The sequence below is a fragment of the Rana temporaria genome, chromosome 6, assembly GCF_905171775.1.
Source record: "Rana temporaria chromosome 6, aRanTem1.1, whole genome shotgun sequence".
In the NCBI taxonomy this organism is placed as follows: Eukaryota; Metazoa; Chordata; class Amphibia; order Anura; family Ranidae; genus Rana; species Rana temporaria.
This window is the reverse complement of record NC_053494.1, coordinates 39158667-39181016: the sequence shown is the minus strand read 5'-3', so window position 1 is coordinate 39181016 and position 22350 is coordinate 39158667. Positions and strand designations below refer to the sequence as shown.

Genomic DNA, 22350 nt, shown 5'->3' with positions numbered 1-22350 from the left:
ACTGCTTGGTTAACTCGGCTAAAACAAGCACCCTAGCTTATAATACATATTTATTAGTATTTATGGAAGCGTTCTGCTCCAATAATAATTGCTTCATTACAGATAGCAGCAGAAATCTTTCTGATGAACAACCGTCCGCTCTGGAATACACAAGCAGGGTGTCTATCTCTTTTCAGATTTGCTTAGGAAGAACTCAGCCTGTGCCGACCTTTTTACTACCACCCGCCAATTTACCCACTTTCAAGTTCAACGTTTTATCCTTAATCAATATATATTCTTTCAGGCTTTACGTTAAGGAAATTAAATGTTAAAAAGAACAAAAGGATGCCAAGAAAAGGATTTGCATTTTTTCAGAGAAAGGAAATAAATGTAACTATTTTTATGTTTTTTTACACTTTCTCAGTTAAAAGCTCAATAAAATCTAATCTACAGCCCTAGTCAAAAGTTTTGAGAAGGACACAAATATTAGTTTTCACAAAGTCTGCTGCTTCAGTGTTATTAGATATTTTTGTCAGATGTTACTATAGTATATTGAAGTAGAATTGCAAGCATTTCATAAGTGTCAAAGGCGTTTGACGGTTCGTTTTCAAGTTCAGTGCAATTTGCTGTCAATCAACTTCTGGGCCACACCCTGACTGATGGCAGCCCATTCTTGCATAATTAATGCTTGGAGTTTGTCAGAATGTGTGTTTTTTTTTTTTTTTTGTTCATCCACCTCTTGAGAAATTACCAAAAGTTCTCAATGGCATTAAGGTTTGGGGAGATTTGTGGCCATGGACCCAAAATGTTGATGTTTTGTTCCCCAAGTCACATCATTATCGCTTTTGCTTCATGGCAAGGTGCTCCATTGTGCTGGAAAAGGCATTGTTCATCACCAAACAGTTGTTTGATGGCTGGGAGAATTTGCTCTCAGAGGATGTTTTTGTATCATTCTTTATTCATGGCTGTGTTTGTAGCAAAATTGCGAGTGAGCCCATTCCCTTGGCTGAGAATCAACCCACACATGAATTGTCTCAGAATGCTTTACTATTGGCATGACACAGAACTGATGGTAGCGCTTCCCTTTTCTTCTCTGGACAAGGTTTTTTCTGGATGCCCCAAATAATTGAAAAGGGGATTCATCCGAGAAAAGGACTTTGCCCCAGTCCTCAGCAGTCCAATCCCTGTACCTTTTGCAGAATATTAGTCTGTCCCTTATGTTTTTCTTGGAGAGAAGTGGCTTATTTGCTGCCCTTCTTGACACCAGACCATCCTCCAAAAGTCTTCCCTTCACTGTGCATGTTGATACACTCACACCTATGTAGAAAAAATAGTGCAGCGCAAATAACACAGTAAATACAATAATAAATCAATAAATCAATTTGGTAAAGTCCATAAAGTGCAACGTGATAAAAGTGCTCCAAAAAATCAATGGTGATCAAAAGTGCGGTAATCTTCAACAGATCCGTGACCCACAGGAAAGGGTTAACCTCCACCAAGAGTAAAGGGTGGCCTCTCACCTCAATACTTCGACCTGTGGCTAGGTCAAAAGGCAAGAAGCAAAATCTCCAGAGATAGGTAATCAGCTTTACATGGGTTCAATTCCAAAGAATCCACCAGATGGCACCAGCGGGCAATAAGCAAGGCAACACTCTCCCATACAGCAATTAATTTGTGGCGTTGGAGTTGATCAGGTCCTGATCAACTCCAACGCCACAAATTAATTGCTGTATGGGAGAGTGTTGCCTTGCTTATTGCCCGCTGGTGCCATCTGGTGGATTCTTTGGAATTGAACCCATGTAAAGCTGATTACCTATCTCTGGAGATTTTGCTTCTTGCCTTTTGACCTAGCCACAGGTCGAAGTATTGAGGTGAGGGGCCACCCTTTACTCTTGGTGGAGGTTAACCCTTTCCTGTGGGTCACGGATCTGTTGAAGATTACTGCACTTTTGATCACCATTGATTTTTTGGAGCACTTTTATCACTTTGCACTTTATGGACTTTACCAAATTGATTTATTGATTTATTATTGTATTTACTGTGTTATTTGCGCTGCACTATTTTTTCTACATATTCACTTTGAGATATTCTTGAGTTATATCTACAGTGCTGGCTTGCAATTTAGTGTAATTTGTATTTATTTTCCAGCGCTGAATCACATTTTTTATTTATTGATACACTCACACCTGCCTTCCTGAGCAAGCTCTGCACTGGTGGTGCCCCAATCCTGCAGCTGAATCAACTGCTGGACTTTCTTGAATTTCTTAAAATCATCGTAAAATTATGGAATAAAAACAGCAGCACACTGATTTCATCAAAAGCAGCAGTGTTTACCAAGAGTATGAGGTGGAGGAATGCTGAGCCCAGGGCTTTGTTGAATCCTTGTGTCATGTGGCTGATCTACAAATGGATTTAGACCAACAGTGATGTTGGTCAAAGCACCTGTGATGAGTTCAAAGATCTATGGGCTATAACAAAGCCACAGTGCTATAAGGTACAATAAAATAACTTTGATACAAGTCTGATATGTATCATATTTAAGGCAGGAGTTGATGTGAATGCTGCTAAAATTGGTTAAAAGGGTACACATTTTTTTTTCCTAAATAGCTTCCTTTACCTTAGTGCAGTCCTCCTTCACTTACCTCATCCTTCCATTTTGCTTTTAAATGTCCTTATTTCTTCTGAGAAATCCTCACTTCCTGTTTTTCTGTCTGTAACTCCACACAGTAATGCAAGGCTTTCTCCCTAGTGTGGAGTGTCATGCTCGCCCCCTCCCTTGGAATACAGGGGAGTCAGGACGCCCACTAACACACAGCTCCTTTATCTGCAACAGAGCGTCCTGTCTCCAGGGAAAAAGCCTCACATTACTGTGTGGAGTTACAGACAGAAGAACAGGAAGTGAGGATTTCTCAGAAGAAATAAGGACATTTAAAAAGCAAAATGGAAGGATGAGGTAAGTGAAGGAGGACTGCACTAAGGTAAAGGAAGCTATTTAAAAAAAAATGTTTTACCTTTACAACCCCTTTAAAGCGGGGGTTCACCCTGTTAAAAAAAAAAAAAAAGTTTTTTTTTATTAGACCATTAAATTCGGCATCGTAGCGCGAGCTACGGTATGCCGGTCTTACATTTTTTATCCCCGTACTCACCGTGCTATCGATGATTGAAGAATCCGGGGAATGGGCGTTCCTATGGTGAGAGAAGGTGATTGACGGCCGGCCCTGGCACGTCACGCTTCTCCGGAAATAGCCGAAATAGGCTTGGCTATTCACGGCGCCTGCGCATAGCCTGTGCGCAGGCGTCGTGAATAGCCGAGACCTACTCCGGCTGTCTTCGGGGAGCGTGACGTGCCAGAGCCGGCCGTCAATCATCCTCCCTCTCCATAGGCACGCCCATTCCCCGCGGGAGTCGGATTCTTCAATCAACGATACCACAGTGAGTACGGGGATTAAAAATTTAAGACCGGCATACCGTAGCTCGCGCTACGATGCCGAATTTAATGGTCTAATGATGGAAAGGAGGGTGAACTACCGCTTTAAGAAAGTATAGTGTAAATACTTAATAGAATGTCAAAGTACTAGACACAATGGAAACACTCCTCTGAACCTGTGAAGGAGGATGTTGGCTTACCAGAAACATGAAACATTTGATTATATTTTTATAACACCCTGAATTGATTGTAACCCTGCAATTATGAATACAAGTGCATTCATCAATATTGTCCTGTAAAATGGCTTTACAGTAAAACTAATTTTGTCGAGGATAAAACGGTCATTTTTAGGTGAAGTTGAATAAAAAGTTGCAAAAAGTTTTGCAAAATCTTACCTGCTTCTGTTCTAGCAAACCAAGGCCTCGTTCACATAAACGCTGCATTTTATTTTCTTCTAACAGCAAATCTACAGTACTACTTTGCAATAATACTGGTTGCACTAGGGTTGTCAGTTCAAATCCCACACTACCTGCATGGAGTTTGCATGCTTTCCCTGTGCCTGTGTGGGTTTTCTCTTGGTACTGTAGTTTTCTTTCACACTCCAAAGACATGCCGGTAGATTAATTGGTTCCTGTCTAAACTGGCCCTATTATACAGTATGTATGAATGTGAGTTTGGGACCCTTAATTGTAACCTATTCGAGGGCAGAGACTGATGTAAATGTACAATACATATGTAAAGTGTTGCATGAAATTGTCAGAGCTATACAAATACCTGTAATAAATATAAATAAAATACACAATATCTTCACAGTTGATGATCACAAACATCTAATCAATATAGGAATGCTTGATTCTCCGTTCTCAGTAATCCTCCTCTCCACTCTGCACAACCCAACCCGCATTTCTATTGATCGCAGACTGCTTAGCATCCTATTAGTCGTACCGTGGGCTCCTTGTCCTGGCTTTTCATTCGCTGCCGTGTACTGTCCCAATAGCATGGCTGAAGCTCTGACTATTGGTTTCCTGGTGCCAGTCAACACCTTCTGCCTTTTTCTCCTGGCATTATTCTTATTGGACCTACTTTTTTGGGCATCTAACACAGTCAAAATCTTCTTCCTACATGGGCATAATGTGTAGGGGGGACTTACAACATTCTTTGCAGTCAGACATCCCTTTTAACATCTACAAGGCTGCCTTGCTGGCCCAGCACCCAGTGCTTGTGATTGGTTTTCTCATGTTCCCCACTAGCTGCCAGCGCCTGTAATTGATCTGCCTGTGTATTGACCTAAATTCTGCCCGTTGCCCAGACCGACTTCTGTCTGTCATTGATCACCTCTTATGCCTGCTGCTTGGATCAACCACTCACCTGTTCATTGACCACATCTCTGCCTAGACAAACCTCTTGCCTGTTCACTGGCCATATTTCTTGACTGCTGTCTGGACCGATCACTCACCCGTTCTTTGACCACATATCTGCCTGCTGCCTAGACTGAACTCTTGAGTCTTTATGGACCATGTCTCTGCCTGCTGTTTGGACTGACCTCTTTACATTTTCCTCTGTATTCATTTGAACTGTGGCACCATTTCTAATCATCCTCTGATGATATTTGTACCTCTCTGAACCAAGGATACACTCATTCTACCGTTGCTAAGCCACTTGCGCCAAACTACAAACATATATTTTATGACTGCATGAATGGGAGCAAGCATTAGAGCTAGTTAATGTAGTTTCCTTTTACTACAGCTGGTATAATCATAATTTATGATTAAACGGGGAAGCAAATACAAACTCTCAGCCAAAAGACCCATATGTGATCACAATAATATTTGTACATCAGGGATTTTCTCTGCAAATTTGCATCTAACAAAGTTATTACCTTCTTTCTACATGGGCGTATTGTGTATGGGAGACTTGCATCATCCCTCGCAGTCAGAGATCTCCTTCTACATCTTCGAGGCTGGAAAATGCCCAAGCTCTTTTAAATGAGTCTATTTCCAATCCCCATGTCCTTCAAACCGCCTCTTCTCGGTAATAGGATTCTTTTACACCCACCCTAATTGCCTCATAAAAGCTCACACAATCTACAAGAGTCGTTCACGCAACAGGGCGCAGCATCAGGCTAATTTAGGGCTTGTCCAAAATGCAGCATCAGTCTCCATTGAGAAGGTGCTATAATATTACACCGCTGAGCTACAGTCACATTTTCACACCGACCACATGGAGGGACAAATGGACAGAAATGAACATGCTATAGCAGCCAATCAGGACTAAAAGAGAATAACTTTACACTTCCAAAGACATTTTTTGTGATATTAAATAACAGCTAATGCTTTACAAAAAATACTATTCAGCAGAGCCTTCCTAGAAAAGAGGATGTTATTACATCACAAATTATTGTTGTACATCACAATACTTTTAGAGGGTACTTATAGTTCCTTTTGGTCTGCTTACCATATACTCAGTTGTATAAGCATAATAAAGCCCTATTCCATCTAACCCACAGCTTCCATATATTGCCCTAGCAAAAAAAAAAACAAGCCTGAAATGATTTGATTACTTTTTTTTATATATATATTTTAGGCTATATCTTTGTTATAAACAAGAGGTACTGAAAGGGTCAACTCCACTTAAAACCGATATTTCAATGTTTATGTATACTAAAGAGCTAAGTAAATAAATTTTCTTATATTTCAATAGAATTCTGGAGGTAAGAGTCACCCTTTTTCCTAGCCACCGTTGTCAAAAAGGGTAATGTATTCTTTTGACAACCATCTAAAAAAGGATTTAAAGTGGTTGTAAACCCTTACAGACCACTTAGACAAGTGGTTCTCAACCTGAGGGTCAGGACCCCCTCTGTGGTCGAATGACGATATGCCAGGGGTCACCAAATCCTAGGCTGTTCCTGAAGCCTGCACTGCTTTCCCAGCCTTTTCACAGCCGCCCAGCAGGGCTGTCTCTGGAGCCTGTGGCCGCCCAACTGGGCTGTTCCTGAAGCACACAGCTGCCCACTCAGCCTCTTTGCAGCCACCCATTCAGTTACTACACGGTTTAGGAGATATTTCCAAAAGACATGCACCAATGTCTACGGTGCACCACACACTATACACAACAGGAACTGCCCACTATTTGCAGAAACAAAAGGTATTGCTGTGCAATCCACTTAGTGGGCACAAATACTTTGTCCAGGAGGATGCAATGAAAAGAACTAGGTGCTGGTGCTTTCCAAAACCCCAACCCTGATACCTTACATGCTCTGAAGGTTCCTGTAGTAAACGTTTTAAGACCACATCTTACTTTGGAACTATGAGAAGAAGCCACATGAGGGGATGCACAAGAAAAGGACTTAATCCAATACAGTGCCTGGCATATGCTAAGTGCAGGCTCCTGGCTGGGCAGGTGACATAAGTGTAGTTGTGCCATGTGCACAGAAGGCAGGCAGCCATGCAAGCACTAAGAGCTGTGAAGGGGTGTGCTTCCGCGCCAAAATGAGTTACTTAATACAAATCACCAAGTGACAAATTAATAACTACTAAAATATTTAAGCTGCTCCTCTGGGTCAGATTATTAAGAAAATAATGTGCAATAGGATGTAGGTGTGAAAGAGGGCGCTAGGGACTGATGGACTCACTGATGAAGATACCCTCACACGAAAAAGGGGGGCCTCTCAGTAGGTCTGATATATTAACTATATTAAACACTCCTGTGACAAAAAGAATATAAAAACACAATACGATAGATAACTATATAAAGACAATATAGTGCTAAATATTGTGAATTAAATGCTGAAAAAATGAGAAAATATAAATATTTCACGATCCCGTGAATGTGCACAAAAATGCTATGAAAAATAAATAAAGTGTCTCTCTTTGGCACTCTAATTAGTGCAGTCCATAAGGTGTAATTTCCCGATGAAATGAGTGATCATACGATACGCGGTGAGAAATCATACAGCCATCACCAATTAATTACAGCTTCACCCGATGTGTTCTGATTTGCAAAACTCTTACCAGAGGGTGTGGACCCCTTTAATTAAAAAGGATGGTCTGTTGAGCTGAACAGGTTAATGTGCCTGCACACTTGGACACCATCTATTCAGACTGTTGTGATTGGCTCAATCGTATCTCAGGATTCAAAAACAAAAGGGAACTGATAGTGCATTATCGTTTATTAAAATACATAAAAACAAAGTGGCTGAATGGCCCCTTACTTGGTAGGTGCCAGCCCGGCACTAGGATGGCATGCGCTGGATATGACTCTGGCTTTGCGACTGCAGAAATCGTCCGCTGTGCGGGGAGTCCTATTGCCAGCTGTAGCGTCTATGTCTATATCCCCAGCTGATCCCGCACATAGACGCTACAGCTGGCAATAGGACTCCCCGCACAGCGGACGATTTCTGCAGTCGCAAAGCCAGAGTCATATCCAGCGCATGCCATCCTAGTGCCGGGCTGGCACCTACCAAGTAAGGGGCCATTCAGCCACTTTGTTTTTATGTATTTTAATAAACGATAATGCACTATCAGTTCCCTTTTGTTTTTGAATCCTGAGATACGATTGAGCCAATCACAACAGTCTGAATAGATGGTGTCCAAGTGTGCAGGCACATTAACCTGTTCAGCTCAACAGACCATCCTTTTTAATTAAAGGGGTCCACACCCTCTGGTAAGAGTTTTGCAAATCAGAACACATCGGGTGAAGCTGTAATTAATTGGTGATGGCTGTATGATTTCTCACCGCGTATCGTATGATCACTCATTTCATCGGGAAATTACACCTTATGGACTGCACTAATTAGAGTGCCAAAGAGAGACACTTTATTTATTTTTCATAGCATTTTTGTGCACATTCACGGGATCGTGAAATATTTATATTTTCTCATTTTTTCAGCATTTAATTCACAATATTTAGCACTATATTGTCTTTATATAGTTATCTATCGTATTGTGTTTTTATATTCTTTTTGTCACAGGAGTGTTTAATATAGTTAATATATCAGACCTACTGAGAGGCCCCCCTTTTTCGTGTGAGGGTATCTTCATCAGTGAGTCCATCAGTCCCTAGCGCCCTCTTTCACACCTATAAGCACTAAGAGCTACCAACGAAAAGGAATTCATAGGCCCAGAGTGGGACCTGTCATTCTTGTATGAACTGCAGAAGAAAAAGCAATGCCAACACCCTAATGCCGCGTACACACCATCGTTTTCTGCGATGGAAAAATGCGACGCTTTATGTGCTTTAAAAAAACGTCATTTTTCAAACTTCAATTTGAACAACGACGTAGCATACACACCATCGCTTTTTCACAACGCTCTAGCACAGCGCAGTTCCGTCAATCACGCACGACGTCACTATAAAGGGTCGTTTCCATGCGGAAGACGGCCTCTTTTGCTGATATCGTGTTGCTGCGTGTTAGTAAAAGTTTGGTGAGATACGATTCGTGATTTTCAGTGACTGTGCTTTAAATTTCGTTTTCTTGTCTATAAGCTGAAAAACACCTTAACGAATGTGCTGATTCCATTCTGAACAGTCGTTTTACATGAATGAGCGCTGCCGTCTCCTAACTTGCTTCTGAGCATGCGCGGGCTTAAATCGACGTTTTTACGTACACACGGTCAATGTTTAGAACACAGAAAACGACGTCGGCCAAAAACGACACATAAAATTGAAGCATGCTTCAATTTTTTTCTGTCGTTTTTTAGAAGACATAAAACGACGTTTTTGCCCACACACGGTCAATTAAATTGACGTTTTTGAAAATGACGTTTTTTTCCATCGCAGAAAACGATGGTGTGTACGCGGCATTAGTCTTTTCAGTTGTCCAAATGGCAGGGAGACAGCACCTGGGGACACCTATTCCACCCCAGTAACCCAGCCACAGAGCCGAACCACAAAACTGTCTCAATCATATTCTCCTGGACAGCCATAACCAATAGGGTCTTCAGAGGTGGCGCATTGCACAGCAGACCGTGGCCCTAGACCTGTAAATTACCCCACTAGCTACTACTCAGATGCAAATGCGTGCCAGTGAATGTCACATGAGGGATCAAGTGTGAATGCAGCTTACAGGCCATCCCTGTTCTTCCATCTAGTGCAATTACTGTCCCGTCTGTATAAGAGTATCAATAGGGACTAAACCAGAAAACTTTCACGGCTATAAAGCACCAAGGTTCAGCAGAAAAAAAAGGCAGTTCAAGAAGAAATTTGTACATCAGAGCAGTAAGATCTCCCTCAGCAGAGGGAGACATGTCCATCCTATGCACCATAGAAAAAAATGGAGGCAATGCTAGGAGTGGGAGGGGTTATGCTTTGCCATTTGCAACCTGCAGGTGAAGCATAATCCAATAGTCTAATAAATATCTTCTGTGTCCTGTGATGATGTACGATAACGGAACACAGGCTGCCACTGTTTAACTCCTTTTGAAAATGCGAGTTGCCTAGCTGCCTATGACTACTTGGTACAGTAGTTGTAAGTTCAGTTTGGCAATCTATAAACCAGCTTTTATTTGTGTCCGTTGTGCTAGAAAAAGGTATTTTGCTGTGTAAAATTGTTTACAGAAAATAAAAAAGACCCTTTCTGCCAAGTTTTAACCTTTACTAAGGACAGTTATCAGCGGTATCATATGCTGGCAGGTGTTGAAAGAAGAGGCTTTGAAATCGTTTAAGAGGGCAAAGCCAGTGCAAAAGCTATGTTAGGAAAAGTGACAGAAAAATAAGCTAGTCTTACCCAGATGTAAAGAAATAGTGTTTCTGTACACATCCAAATTCATATTTATATATCTTTATCACTCTTTAAATTATGTGTTTAAAAGCTGGATTCTAAAAACAATGTGTGTTTATATCTATATGTTGTAGAACCCTCTTAGATAGGCTAACAGTTTGAGGCTAAATACATTTTTGACTCCCCTGTAGTAAGTAGTGTGAAGTTTGATTGTTTTTGGCTGTTCTGGGTTCTGCTGGTTGCAGGCTTAGTGGATGGATGAGGCAGATCCTCACTTGTATATTCATATATCCTCAGCCAATCCCTAGAAACTAAAATGGCCAGCAAGAGCTGAGGTGTATATAAATAGGCTGAGGCCTGGAACAGCAGGGTCCTTATCCTGTGGGAAGAAACACTGCATGAGGGCTTTGGCCCTCTGGGGCAAACAGCTAAAGTTTAGAAGTGGCCATTAGGATCCCAGCTTTAGTTAAGAGCTAGGGGTCCCACGTCCAGAGTTACTGAAAGCAGTTGTAGGTAGTCCACAGAAGATTTGTCCTCGAAACACACAGTAAAGAGATGTGTGGTACTGGCTGGTACTGCAGGGAAGCATTCACATATCCAGGGCACAGCAAGTACAAGCCTGAAAAGATCATTGATGGCAATTCAAGTTTGCGAGCTCAGGTTTTATTTTCACAGTAGAATGCCCTGAGCTGTAGTTCATTAGTCACTAACTTCAAGAGGGTGGCTGCACCCTGAAGAGGCAGTGTAGGTACAGACTGCCCTGCGTTATTTTTTTCTGCCGAGAGTTTGAATTATCCTAAAGTTCACCCAGCAACCAGCCCAAGTTACATTAGCATTAGATTGCAAAATAAAAAAAAAAAAGGAGTTGAGACTGAACTGCTATACCATATCTGGAATTCATCTTCAAGGGCTCATTTACACTGTTGCATTAGGCCAGAACATGTGTCCGACACTCCCATATTAAAAATAGTGTCCATTTTAATCTCAACACAGCAGTGCAGTGTGTCGGTAAAAAACGTACAAATATTTTTGCTGTGTTTTAGCTCAAAAGTCAATGGCCACACCATCAAATCACATAACATGCATGTTGATGTGTTGGCAACAGAAAGTCTTGGTTAATGGCTGCTAACCCTACCCCCCTTAAATTTTAAATTCAAATATGCACTGAAAAATTTATGTCAATGCACAAAGAAGACACGACGACAAGACAATGAACTTGCCCAATGCTACCAAGCGCACTTCTACACACATGTATAGATCTAAAGCCCCAAAACTTTCTTGTTCACTTATATAGATATATAGCGATTTGTATATAGATATATTGTGATTTGTTGGTCTATTAGGTGTACATACCCAATTTGTTTAGCAAAGAACTACTGGTACAAGGACTTGCTCTCTGCCCACCCTTCCTTGCTTCCCCTGACTGTTAATCCACTTTTTCAACTAGGACTTCATTCTCTGGCTGCCATTTTTCATGGACTACACAGGGTTTCACTTCAGCCTTTGCACTCGTTGGTTAACACTCTGTTGTCTTGCGGCAGCCATAAGAAATTTTGGGGTCCCTTACACCACCCAGGCCTGACCACCAATATTCCTGAGGGCAAACACACTGGCCATCCCACCAAATCCACTAAAACACCCCACAGCTCTGGCCTCCCTGTACACAAACAGCCCCTCCCCTCACTGATACACACAGACCATAGTCCCAGCTTGTTTCCACAAAGCTGGCACATGTCCCTGAGACTCATACTGGAACTGCAGCCATTACGATCCAGAACACAGTACAAGCAGCACTCACGAGGAAGTGTGCTCCACTCGCCTTCAGTTTATTCCCACTCGCCAAATGCAAGCAGGCAAGTGAAAATTTTGAGTGCTGCGCTACTCCATGCTGAAAATTAAAAATAGAAAGTGCATCATAGTAAAAAAAACTTTCAAAATGTCAATATACTCACAAAGATAATGGTCGCAGGCATTAAATACAATACCACAGGATGCGTGTCAGTCACATAGGTGCATTTGAATTTCAAGGGACATGCCCTCTTAGGCTCGCTCGTAGGAGAACATCAGCAGTGCCAATCTGACTCACAAGCGTCCGGTGGTATTGTGTTCAATGCCGGTGACCATTATCTCTTTGTAAGTGTAATGAAGTGTTTTACTTTTATTAAAAGTTGTTTACGATAATGCACTGGGCTGGTGCGCCAACCAAAAGGTTGGGGACCACTGTCTTTGAAAACAGTGCCACCAAAAAGTCTTCTCTTAGCGTAGGTGTATATCACATATGCCACCATACTGCTTTAGCACTTAAACTGATCTCCACAGTATATTCTCACCTGTCCATTTGATCCTTAAGGACCCCAGAGTCCTCAAAGGAAAGATCTGACCTCTTGGACACCTGTGACATAGGGGCATCTAATCTAGGACACTTAAAGAAAACCTCCTCAAACTCAGACTGAAAAGGAAACCTTTTGTGCCTGCTAGACTGGAACAACCTTTTTTCAGGATCTTTCCACTCATCATGTCCTTAAGTGACTGGTGCACCGGAAACGCTCTCGACTTCCGCCCCCTGTAGACCCCTATACATTCTATCCTGGGTTTGCTGTGGCATCTCAATCTGCTCCGAAGTATATATTGACTTAGTTGAATAGTTTGTCAATATCGTCGACTGGGAAAAGATACTTGGAGTTATCTGTATTTTCCTCTGATGCAGATTTGATCGTCAGATGAAGAACCCGGATTCTCAAATTCTTCCAGATCAGAAGTATTGTGTGAAACACAGCCACCAACAGATGAAGGGATTTAGCCAAGAGGAAGGTCCTAGTCCAGCTACCCTGTCTTCATAGAAGACATTATTTCTTTAAAAGAGGAAGTCTCTGAACTAGCTCTGGACGGAATACAATCCTCACAAGATAGTTTCTTATAACTATCAGAAAGCCTGGCCCTACAGTTCCCACATTTCTTATTCACCAGTTTGGCCTAGAAAAAAGTAGAAACAAGAACTATAAACAAACAAGGTCCATACAAAAAATTACCCTGCTGTAGAAGCTATGCACAGACAAGGGCTTACCTTGGGGGCAGTATGGGACCCAGATGCTGCCGCTGGTTCAATCCGAGGGTGTTCCATCCTCAGACCTGTTCTCAAGCTCCATCAGGCAAGCAGAGATCCGCAGGAGAGATAGGCTGCTGTCCAGCATCAGCAGATTGTTCCCCCAGGCAGTATGTCCTCAGTGTATCACGCCGTGCTTCCTTAAAAAAAACGGCACCCGGAAGTGCGTCACGAGACTACCGGCGCCGTCTTGCTGCATCACCGGAAGTCCTCCGATGCCATCTTGGTACACCTTGGTAAAGCACGATAAGGACACAGTTCCCACATCCAGAGCTGCGGAAAAAAAGCTGAACAGAGTTGCCACCACTCAATACCAGGTAGACAAGAAACCTCAGAAAAAATAGAACCCTTCTGGAGAAAAGTACAGGACTATCCACCCAGGACTTGGCCACAACTTGTCCTGGATGATATCAGAGAAGGGGGGGGGGGGGGGTTCCACCAACCACAGTTACCAGACCTAAGAAAACAAAACATGTCGGTGCTCCTGGAGGGTATGGAAACCCAAAACTACTGAGGGTCAGAGGAAAGGGAGGAGCCTTTTAAATGGTATCTGATCTGTGTTCTCTGTAGAGGGCAAAGCAAATCATCTCTCAAGTAGTTGACCTGGAAGGCGAGAGGGGAAATGAGCATTCACTAGTTTGTGAAACACTCCAGAGAGAATAATTTCACTTAGGGCCAGTGCATACCACATGCAGTCTGGTGTGTGTGGTTTTTTTCTGTATCAAAACACATAGAAAGTAGGTTATGTGGTTTTGAATAGCATATTTTACACCAGTGCTTGCAGTTCACGAAAAAAAAAAAAAAAACATGTTGCAATTTTCCTGCACCAAAAACGCACTGGACTGCATCAAAAACATGCATGCAGAAAAGCATCTGGAATGCATCCATACTGCATTTTTATGGTGTGAACTGGCCCTAAATTTCTAGAGATTAGATTAAGATCAATAGGGAAACTTGGGACTCTGCAACTGGTCATTATTATAAAATGTGTAATCAGCCACATTATCTGTAAAATAAAGTTAACGTTTTACCTCTTCGTAACCTAAATCGCCATTCAGGGAGTTGTTAGCAAAGTGGAGTTCAGTAAATGGAATAGGAAATGTGAATTTGTTGAAGACAGATGGCTTGCCTAAATTAAAATAGGTAATGACATGATGAAAGAGTGTACTTCTGTTTGGATATAGCAGAATGCTAATTACCAGAACATTATTCAGAGCATGATGCAACTTCCCTCATCCAGAGAGTACCCCTGCGCACCCTCGTAATGGCTTGTAATCATACACACTGAAGCAGGTGTACCGTAACTTGTTCTTTGTATTGATCAACACTTGAAAACAGGCCCTAAAACACACTTCCTGTTGAGTGATTAGTGACAGCTATGAATTAAACAGTAGAAGCAACAGCTGTTTGTTTTTTAAATCTCTAACTTTACACATCAGATATTTCCGAAGGTATGAACAGCCATATCAAGAGAGGATGACCACTGTGAGGTGTCATACAAGACATATGACTGCTTATTATGTGGTGAAAATCATCAGAGGATTGGCAAGGAAAAACAAAGCAATCTCTCTGTGGCAGATAGCTGAAAGCTGTTGCATCATAACTACACCACCAATTCTCTCCCCCCCCCCCCCCCCCCCCCAAGTTTTTATTTTAAAACTTGGAGCACAGTACAGGACTTGTATTCATAGACCATGGGTTACATGCTGCTACCCTAGACACTAGCAAAAACCATTACCCCATATAACCTTGTGCACTCAAGATAAAAAAAAAAAAAGTGAGTGACGGGTGTCCTGTACCATACTCCAAGATAAAGAATTTACAGGCAAGTCAAAAGGAAAAGACCCAAGCAATAAAACTGAGGGGTAGGCTACACCATAGAACTTCCAACAGATCTACAAAAACACAGAAGTTTAAGCACTTAAGGACCACTCACTGTGTATATACGTCATTTTTCTAAAGATGGATATCTCGGTAACGGCAGAAGCTGCTGCCACAACCGAGATATCCATCTTTTCAGTGAGCGGTCCTTTCAATGATAACCGTGGTCTCTGCAGCGGATTCGTCGCAAGATCACGTTATCGGCCGCGGGATCGAGAGGGCCTCCCACCGCTCTCCCACGCCCTCTGCCGCTTACCGGAGCCGTCGGCGGAGGCGATTGGGTCCTCTCTCCTGCAGGACGGCCCTATGATGGGACCGGGGGGTACCATAGGTGCCAGGCGGCACTTTTACGGGGCGGCATACTGACGTCCGCCAGCCACCCTGTTCCGCTGCCTGTGAGGACACTCAGTGAGCAGTCAGTGAGTGAGCGAGCGGGCAGGTGCCACTGCCTGTGAGGAGCCTGGCGGAGGTGCCGCTGCTGCCGTTAGTGGTGACACAGGAGCGGGCGGGCAGATCAAACAAAGCGGCGGGGGGGGATAGAGCAGTCAGCGAGTGAGCAGGCAGGTGCCGCTGCCTGTGAGGAGCCCGGTGTAGCAGTAAATGCTGCTGTTAGTGATGACACAGGAGCGGGCGGGCAGAACACTCAAGGGGGAGGGGGGGAGAAGCAGCAATCAGTGAGTGAGCGGCAGGGGAGCAGAGAGATGATGTCATCTCTCACCGCCCGCCCTGCATCACCGTCCGCAGTTCTGTCTTCACTGTGCAGCTGCAGGCAGCAGAGAGATTACAACAACATCTCTCTGCTGCCTGCCTTTATTCTGGAACACAGCAAGTGACAACCCACAACGTGTGGCAAGTGACCATCCGCAAGCTTAAAAAAAGTAAAAACGAATGCAGCCACCATACATCTAAAAACTGGTAAAATGCATTATATTACATTTTGTTTTTTTGGTTTTAGGTACAATTAAGATTATGAGGCTGAATCACAGGAGGAGGAAAAAACACGGAAAAGCAAGCACTCAAGGTCTGCTGCAGGCTACCTCATTCAAAATGACCAGCCTTACGTATATCATTTGTTTGAAGCTTGCAGTCATAGCAAAGGCAACTCTGATGTGTACCTTCTGTTTTCTCTCACTCTTTTGATGTACAAATAACCTAACTCCTACACAGAATGTTTAGTGCAAGGGAGGACACCGCACAAACATATAGGGCCAGTGTAAACCTGTGTCTTAATGTATCAGTCACTCTGCACACCTCATGTCATTGTGGATGGATCTACTGAAATTAACCTGTAACCATACACATTATCAGGCTAGCAATACTATACTAAAACAATCAGAATGAGAACCAAGCTGACACAACCCGAGACACAAACAGCTCACCAAAGACCACATAGTATTAAGGCTACCAGAGGTCACTACATTTTCCCTACTTACAGCTGCAAAATATTCATTCCTACTCCCCAGTATCCCTTGCGTAAAACAAATGAAAAATACAAGAACTGGGAACTAAACATCAGAGACAATGTGATAAAGATAAATTAAAATTGCTCCTAGGCCCAAATCAAAATAATGTTTTACTTCCATATATACAAATATTAATACATTTTAATCTCCACAATTTGGTTACCCTTCAACATATTGGCATAAAAACACCAGATCAATAAACATACAAGTGAGGGGATTGCAGAGGGCATGAGCAGACCTCTCTTATCACCAGTGATTATGAATCATCATGTCACCTGGAGACTTCAGATGCATTTCAAGCCAACATGAGAGATACCAGATAATGAAGCTTTGAATGAGCAAGGAGAGAAGTGTTTAGAAATCAAATCGAACTAGTATTCTTGTCTGCCTGTGACAACACCAGCATCTCTCTTGCCTTCCTTGGATAACATGCTTTGGAATCCTCTAAGGGGGGAGAAAACACAACTGGTGACAGAATAACCCTCTCTGGAGCACTTGACATGCACAGAAATCTCTTTGAAGTAATTACCTGCTGCTGGGAAAGAGAAAGCCGTGTTACATGAAGGGAGGAGTAGACCCATCTTATCTATCTGTTGTATAGTTATAAAGACAACCACCGTATTCCATTTTCCCTGCCAATCCTGAAGCTGTGGGTAATTAGTTGTTATAAGCATAACATGTTTCAAATAATGAAGCGGATTAGTGGCGTAGCGGGTTAATATTTGTCTCTTGTTCAAACACAAGCTTTTCTCAATATATTTATTAATACTTGTTTGTGTGCTTAATAAAGTAACGTCAAAGATTTTGTCAACACTATGTTTAATAATTAGCACAACAAAAAATATTTAGCCCAAAATGTAAATCAGGGCTTGACAAATTTGCTTGGAATCTAGGTGCCAACTAAAAAAGTTAGGAGCCAGTTTTTTTTTTTTTTTTTAACGACAAAGCTTTATTTTCAATATAAAAATTGATGACATGGCACAGTGGTGACAATTGATGGCACAGTGGCTGCGTTTGAAGGCATGGCACAGTGGCTGCGTTTGATAGGAATGGCACAGTGGCTGCTTTTGATAGGAATGGCACAGTGGCTGCGTTTGATAGGAATGGCACAGTGGCTGCGTTTGATAGGAATGGCACAGTGGCTGCGTTTGATAGGAATGGCACAGTGGTGACAATTGATGGCACAGTGGCTGCGTTTGGCATGGCACAGTGGTGACAATGGTACAGTGGCTGCGTTTGATGGAATGGCACAGTGGCTGCGTTTGATGGCACAGTGGCTGCAAAGTGAACAATATCAATATGCCTGTGCCCTAACTCAGTGGTGCTAGTGTGAACCATAAGTGCAACAATCCTATAAATTATGGTTTTAAATTATAGTCTTTTTGGCTTCTCTTACCATAACCTGCTGTTCGCGCTCTGTGTGATCACGTGACTGCCGTGTTTACTCTGCAGCCTTCAGCCAGCTCCTTTCCTGTGTCTCCCCGTGGAAGTGACGTAGGTGGCACCGCCCCCTCAGAGGAATTCCCCAATCTCCGGGGCGAGAGGCGACCGTAGGCGGAACGCCCGCAGCCTATCTGTGCTCTCTGCTTGTATCATCCCCGACCCCGCACAGCTGACGGCGGCTCCATGACATCTATCCATCCTGGTCGGCAGCTCGCCTCACTCCAGCCCCCTCGAAGCATAGGCTGCAAAGCCACGGCCTCAATTAGCGGCCATTACGGCACGAGATCGCGGGTGGGGGGATGCGCGGTCGACGCTCACAGGATACCCCAGCTCTGCTGCCATGGGCGCCTGGTCGATCATTCTAGGCGCAACGGCGACCTGGCGCCCGGAATTTGCCGAATAATAAAAAATAAAAACAGCAAAGGAAAGCTCTATTTGTGGGGAAAAAAGGACGTCAATTTTGTTTGGGTGCAACGACTGGACAATTGTCAGTTAAAGCAATGCAGTGCCGAATCGCAAAAAAAGTGCTCTGGTCAGGAAGGGGGTAAATTCTTCCGGGGCTGAAGTGGTGAAAAAAATTATTTTAAATGTATCAAATGTAATTGCCAATACCTGAAAAGTAAAAAAAGGGCCTTGGATGCATATTATGTCTGAACAAAATAAAAAATAGGGTCAATCATCTCTGCCTATCTTGACTGCCTATACCATATTAATGCACAAAATTCACATTTGTTGTTCAATAAGGATTTATATAGAGCTAAAAAACAGGATGATATCTTTAACATGAATTGTCCTTCTGAAACGTTTTTTTTTTAGTCATGTGATAGGCACAGCACCAATCAGGGCTGTGCAGACAGACTCATACTGTAGAGAGAATACATCAGCAAAGTAACAAAAGCCACCCTCAAGCATATTTCCCTGCAAATGCCAAAAAACAGGGAAAGAGCATGTGACCACACAACAGTGATGCAGGACTTTAATGTCAGAGAACATAAAGACAGCCTGTTTGTTATTAGTATTATTATTTTTTTTTTAACTCTTTTCCAGCCATTGTCTTTATTACTAAATGCACAGAGGGCCAGTTTGATAATACACAGAGAATTTTCTGAACCAAGTTTAAGATTTCAGTGTAAAACTATGGCATGTCCTATCTAGAAACTAAATTAAACCTCAACAAGGAAGTATTTTTTTAATTACACCTACAGCTAAGCCTATAATAGGGCTTAGCTGTAGGTACTGTGAATATCCAAAGTTTAGGAAATATTCAGAGTGTATGCAGCCGATGACGTCACCGGCGCATGCGCTCTAAAGGTCCGACTTACCGTGCCGAACCTTCAGAGCCCCAGAAACCCTGGAGAAGATGTCAGTTGTCTCAGCAGGGTGTGCAGGTGCTGCTGGAGGGCTTTGTTCTAAGGTAAGTATTTCATAATGAGTTAGTATGCAACACATACAAGCTCATTATGCCTGTGTCTTATAGTTTTTTTGTGCGTTTATTTTTCTTTGGGTTTACCACTTCAACTCCAGGAAAATATAAAGGATACACATGAATTCAGCTGGGTATTCATTAATAAATCAGTGAATGCATTTTTAAATGTAAAAAGTAGGGTGTAAATAGTGTATTAACCTGATTTTGACTTGGCATCAGCCTCCTCCAATCCCCTATACAGCAGCACTCAGACAGGGAAAAGGAAGAGCAGGACATGGAATCAATCAGGTGCCAAAGGACATGCTAAAGGGAAGAGAGAGCAAAATGAGCAGAGGGTTGCCTCTATAAGTCTGCTGCTGCTATTACACTTAAACAGTCAGAAGGCTGGGGTTAGAGGGAGGAAACTGGTATTCCTTAAAGCTAAACTCTAGGAAAATATGTTATTCTGTTACAGCTTTTGCAACTAATACAATTTGTATTTTTTTTTATTTTGTTACTGTAGTGTATCGTTTTCTTGAGGTTTGGGATCAATTTGACAGAATCCAATTGGAAATATTTACTAAAGCATATTACAAAAATCATGTTGCTTACAAATGAAAGAAATTTGACTTTCTTTTTTAAAAACAATTTCTGTAGTATGCACCTCAGATAAAAATAATTGACACATTGATATTTAATAATTTGTAGTGCCTGCCATCCATATGGATGATCTTCTGGTCCCCACCTCTGTCATGAAACCTAAAGTGTTAATCCATCATTTACATCTGATAGAGAGAAAACAAAACTTTATATGAAATATTTTGAAAGTTGTGTTTATCCAGCAAGTACAGATCCTGGCCTAGGCCACAAATATGATGTAAAAATGTAAAAGTTAATTCCATACTCAAATAACCTCTGTCGTGGCATCAACTTCTTCCAAACTCTGCAGCAAGTCAAGCAGAAATACCCCATTTCCAACCACTCGTCCTAGCATTCTTCTAAATCAGTTCACCATGACACCGCTTGAAATCTGTCCTGTGAGATAAGGTTTAAATCCTGCTTGCTACAAAGTTTATTAAAAATTAAAATGCGACGATGGGTGAAAACGCCTTCATTACCTAAAACCATGGAAATAAAAGGCAAAATAATACCATCATTTAAAGACGGGAAAATTTCAGGCTGGTCTGTATGCAGATTAGAGCCAGCTTCAGTATTAACAATTCGTTCTGTACAGAAAGCAGACATTAGGAGTTAGAATATCACAAAAGTAAGAGATCACAGGCTCTTTGGGACAAATATTAATGTTGTTCCTAAACTCACTGGGCAATACAGAATAAAAAAACTATAATACCCTAGTGCTCCTGCCAGCCCTTAAAAAAATAAAATAATAATAATTATTAAAACATCCATCACACGCAAGGAGTTAAAGGGCCCGTTTACACAGTCCTGGTGAAGTACAATACATTAAAGATGAAGTCAATGTAAAAAATAAACACATTCCCTGAAACCACCTTTCCTTTCTATAATGAATCAATAAAATTAGAATAGCATAAACTTCTCTGCTTTTTAAAAACCGACCTTTCTGTAGCCCTGACAATGTAATCACAGGCTCCCAGCAGTCCAGGTGTTCTTCTGAAGCTCTAGTTGCATAAGGGGAGGAAGAACAAAGCCCATCTGTCATTGCAGCCCCTTTTCTACCCCAAAAATATACCCATTCAGTACCCTGGCTCTTGGGCATTTTCATGCTTATTAGGTCCACCTACACAAGGAGTAAAGAAAAGATTGGCAGATAGAAGACGACAATGGGAGCGAGGAGCAAGCCATCGTCAGGAGTGTAAGGCAGCACAGGAATTCTAATGATTGCAAGTCATGAGGGGTAAGACGCTGGGCAGTGCTGAGGGTGGTTGCTTTTGCTTCTCAGTCATATACTGCAGATAGGAAATGGTACAGTAAAGAGGCAGAAACACGTGTGAACAAAGAAGGGGAAAGTTCAAGTGGTAAGGCTGGAATTCTGAATTTTAAGTGTGTTGTGGTGCCATTCATTTTAAATGATACCTAACAAACCTCCATTAGACCTAGACAAGACAACAGGCTAAAACATATTATATTAGTACTGTCTGTATTAATAAAGTACTATATTTGTATCCAACGGTCATCTACCTGGTTATACTGTCTCGCAGTGCTGTGTAAATCTCTGAAATGGATATGCAGAAAATAAAATACTTTGCCAAGTGAAAAAGCTCATATACATACATTTCATCAGCATATTTAGCTGTTTGACTTGAGATTAAATTGCATTGGAACAAAGACAATGCTATGGAGAAAACTTTAAGTCTGTATTGGAACTATTTAGTACCATTTTTACTTCTAATTGTCCAACAAGTAGAAGTAAATGAGTGCAAATGGAATATGTAGTGAGCAAGTACACTGCCTTTGTCCAACCAAAGCTTCCTGTTATCAGTTGGTTTGATTAAAAATATGATATTTTTTCTAAAGGTTGCCTGCAAAATACTTGTCTTGGAGTACAGCACAGGACACACAGCAGCCATAATAACTGGGTTATATGCCACCTATAGGTGAATGGACACTGGCAAATCAAAAAAGAGAGGAAGTCCTTGCCTATATAACCCCTCCTACACAGGAAGTACATCCGTTTTGTAGCAAGCAATAAACTTCCCAGACAAGAGGGGAGGGATGTCCTGTGATGTACTCCAAGAAAAGGATTTTACAGGTAAGCTGTAGAAAAAATAATATTTTCTTTGTCGTACATCACGGGACACAGAGCAGCCCTAATAAATGGGACATCCCCAAGCAATGCTTTTGAGGGGAGGGAACCCATTATGACCAAATACCATCAGAACAAGAGTATCTTTATTGCAGCCTGCATCCAAATGCAACATCCTCACATTAACTTGATAAAACCTAGTGAAT

The 22350-nt window shown here is 42.0% G+C and overlaps 1 protein-coding gene across 2 annotated transcripts in view; it reads right to left on the bottom strand.

Moving 5' to 3' along the window:
* MAD1L1 (mitotic arrest deficient 1 like 1) overlaps positions 1 to 22350 on the bottom strand; it is a 915026-nt gene that overhangs the window by 650401 nt on the left and 242275 nt on the right. The window contains exon 1 of one of the 2 annotated variants that reach the window (XM_040356691.1): positions 5286 to 5608. The exons of the other annotated variant lie outside the window; for it this stretch is intronic. The gene's annotated coding sequence lies outside the window, so the exon portion shown is untranslated. Of the gene's footprint in view, positions 1 to 5285; positions 5609 to 22350 lie in introns of those variants that run through there. 2 annotated transcript variants of the gene reach the window in all.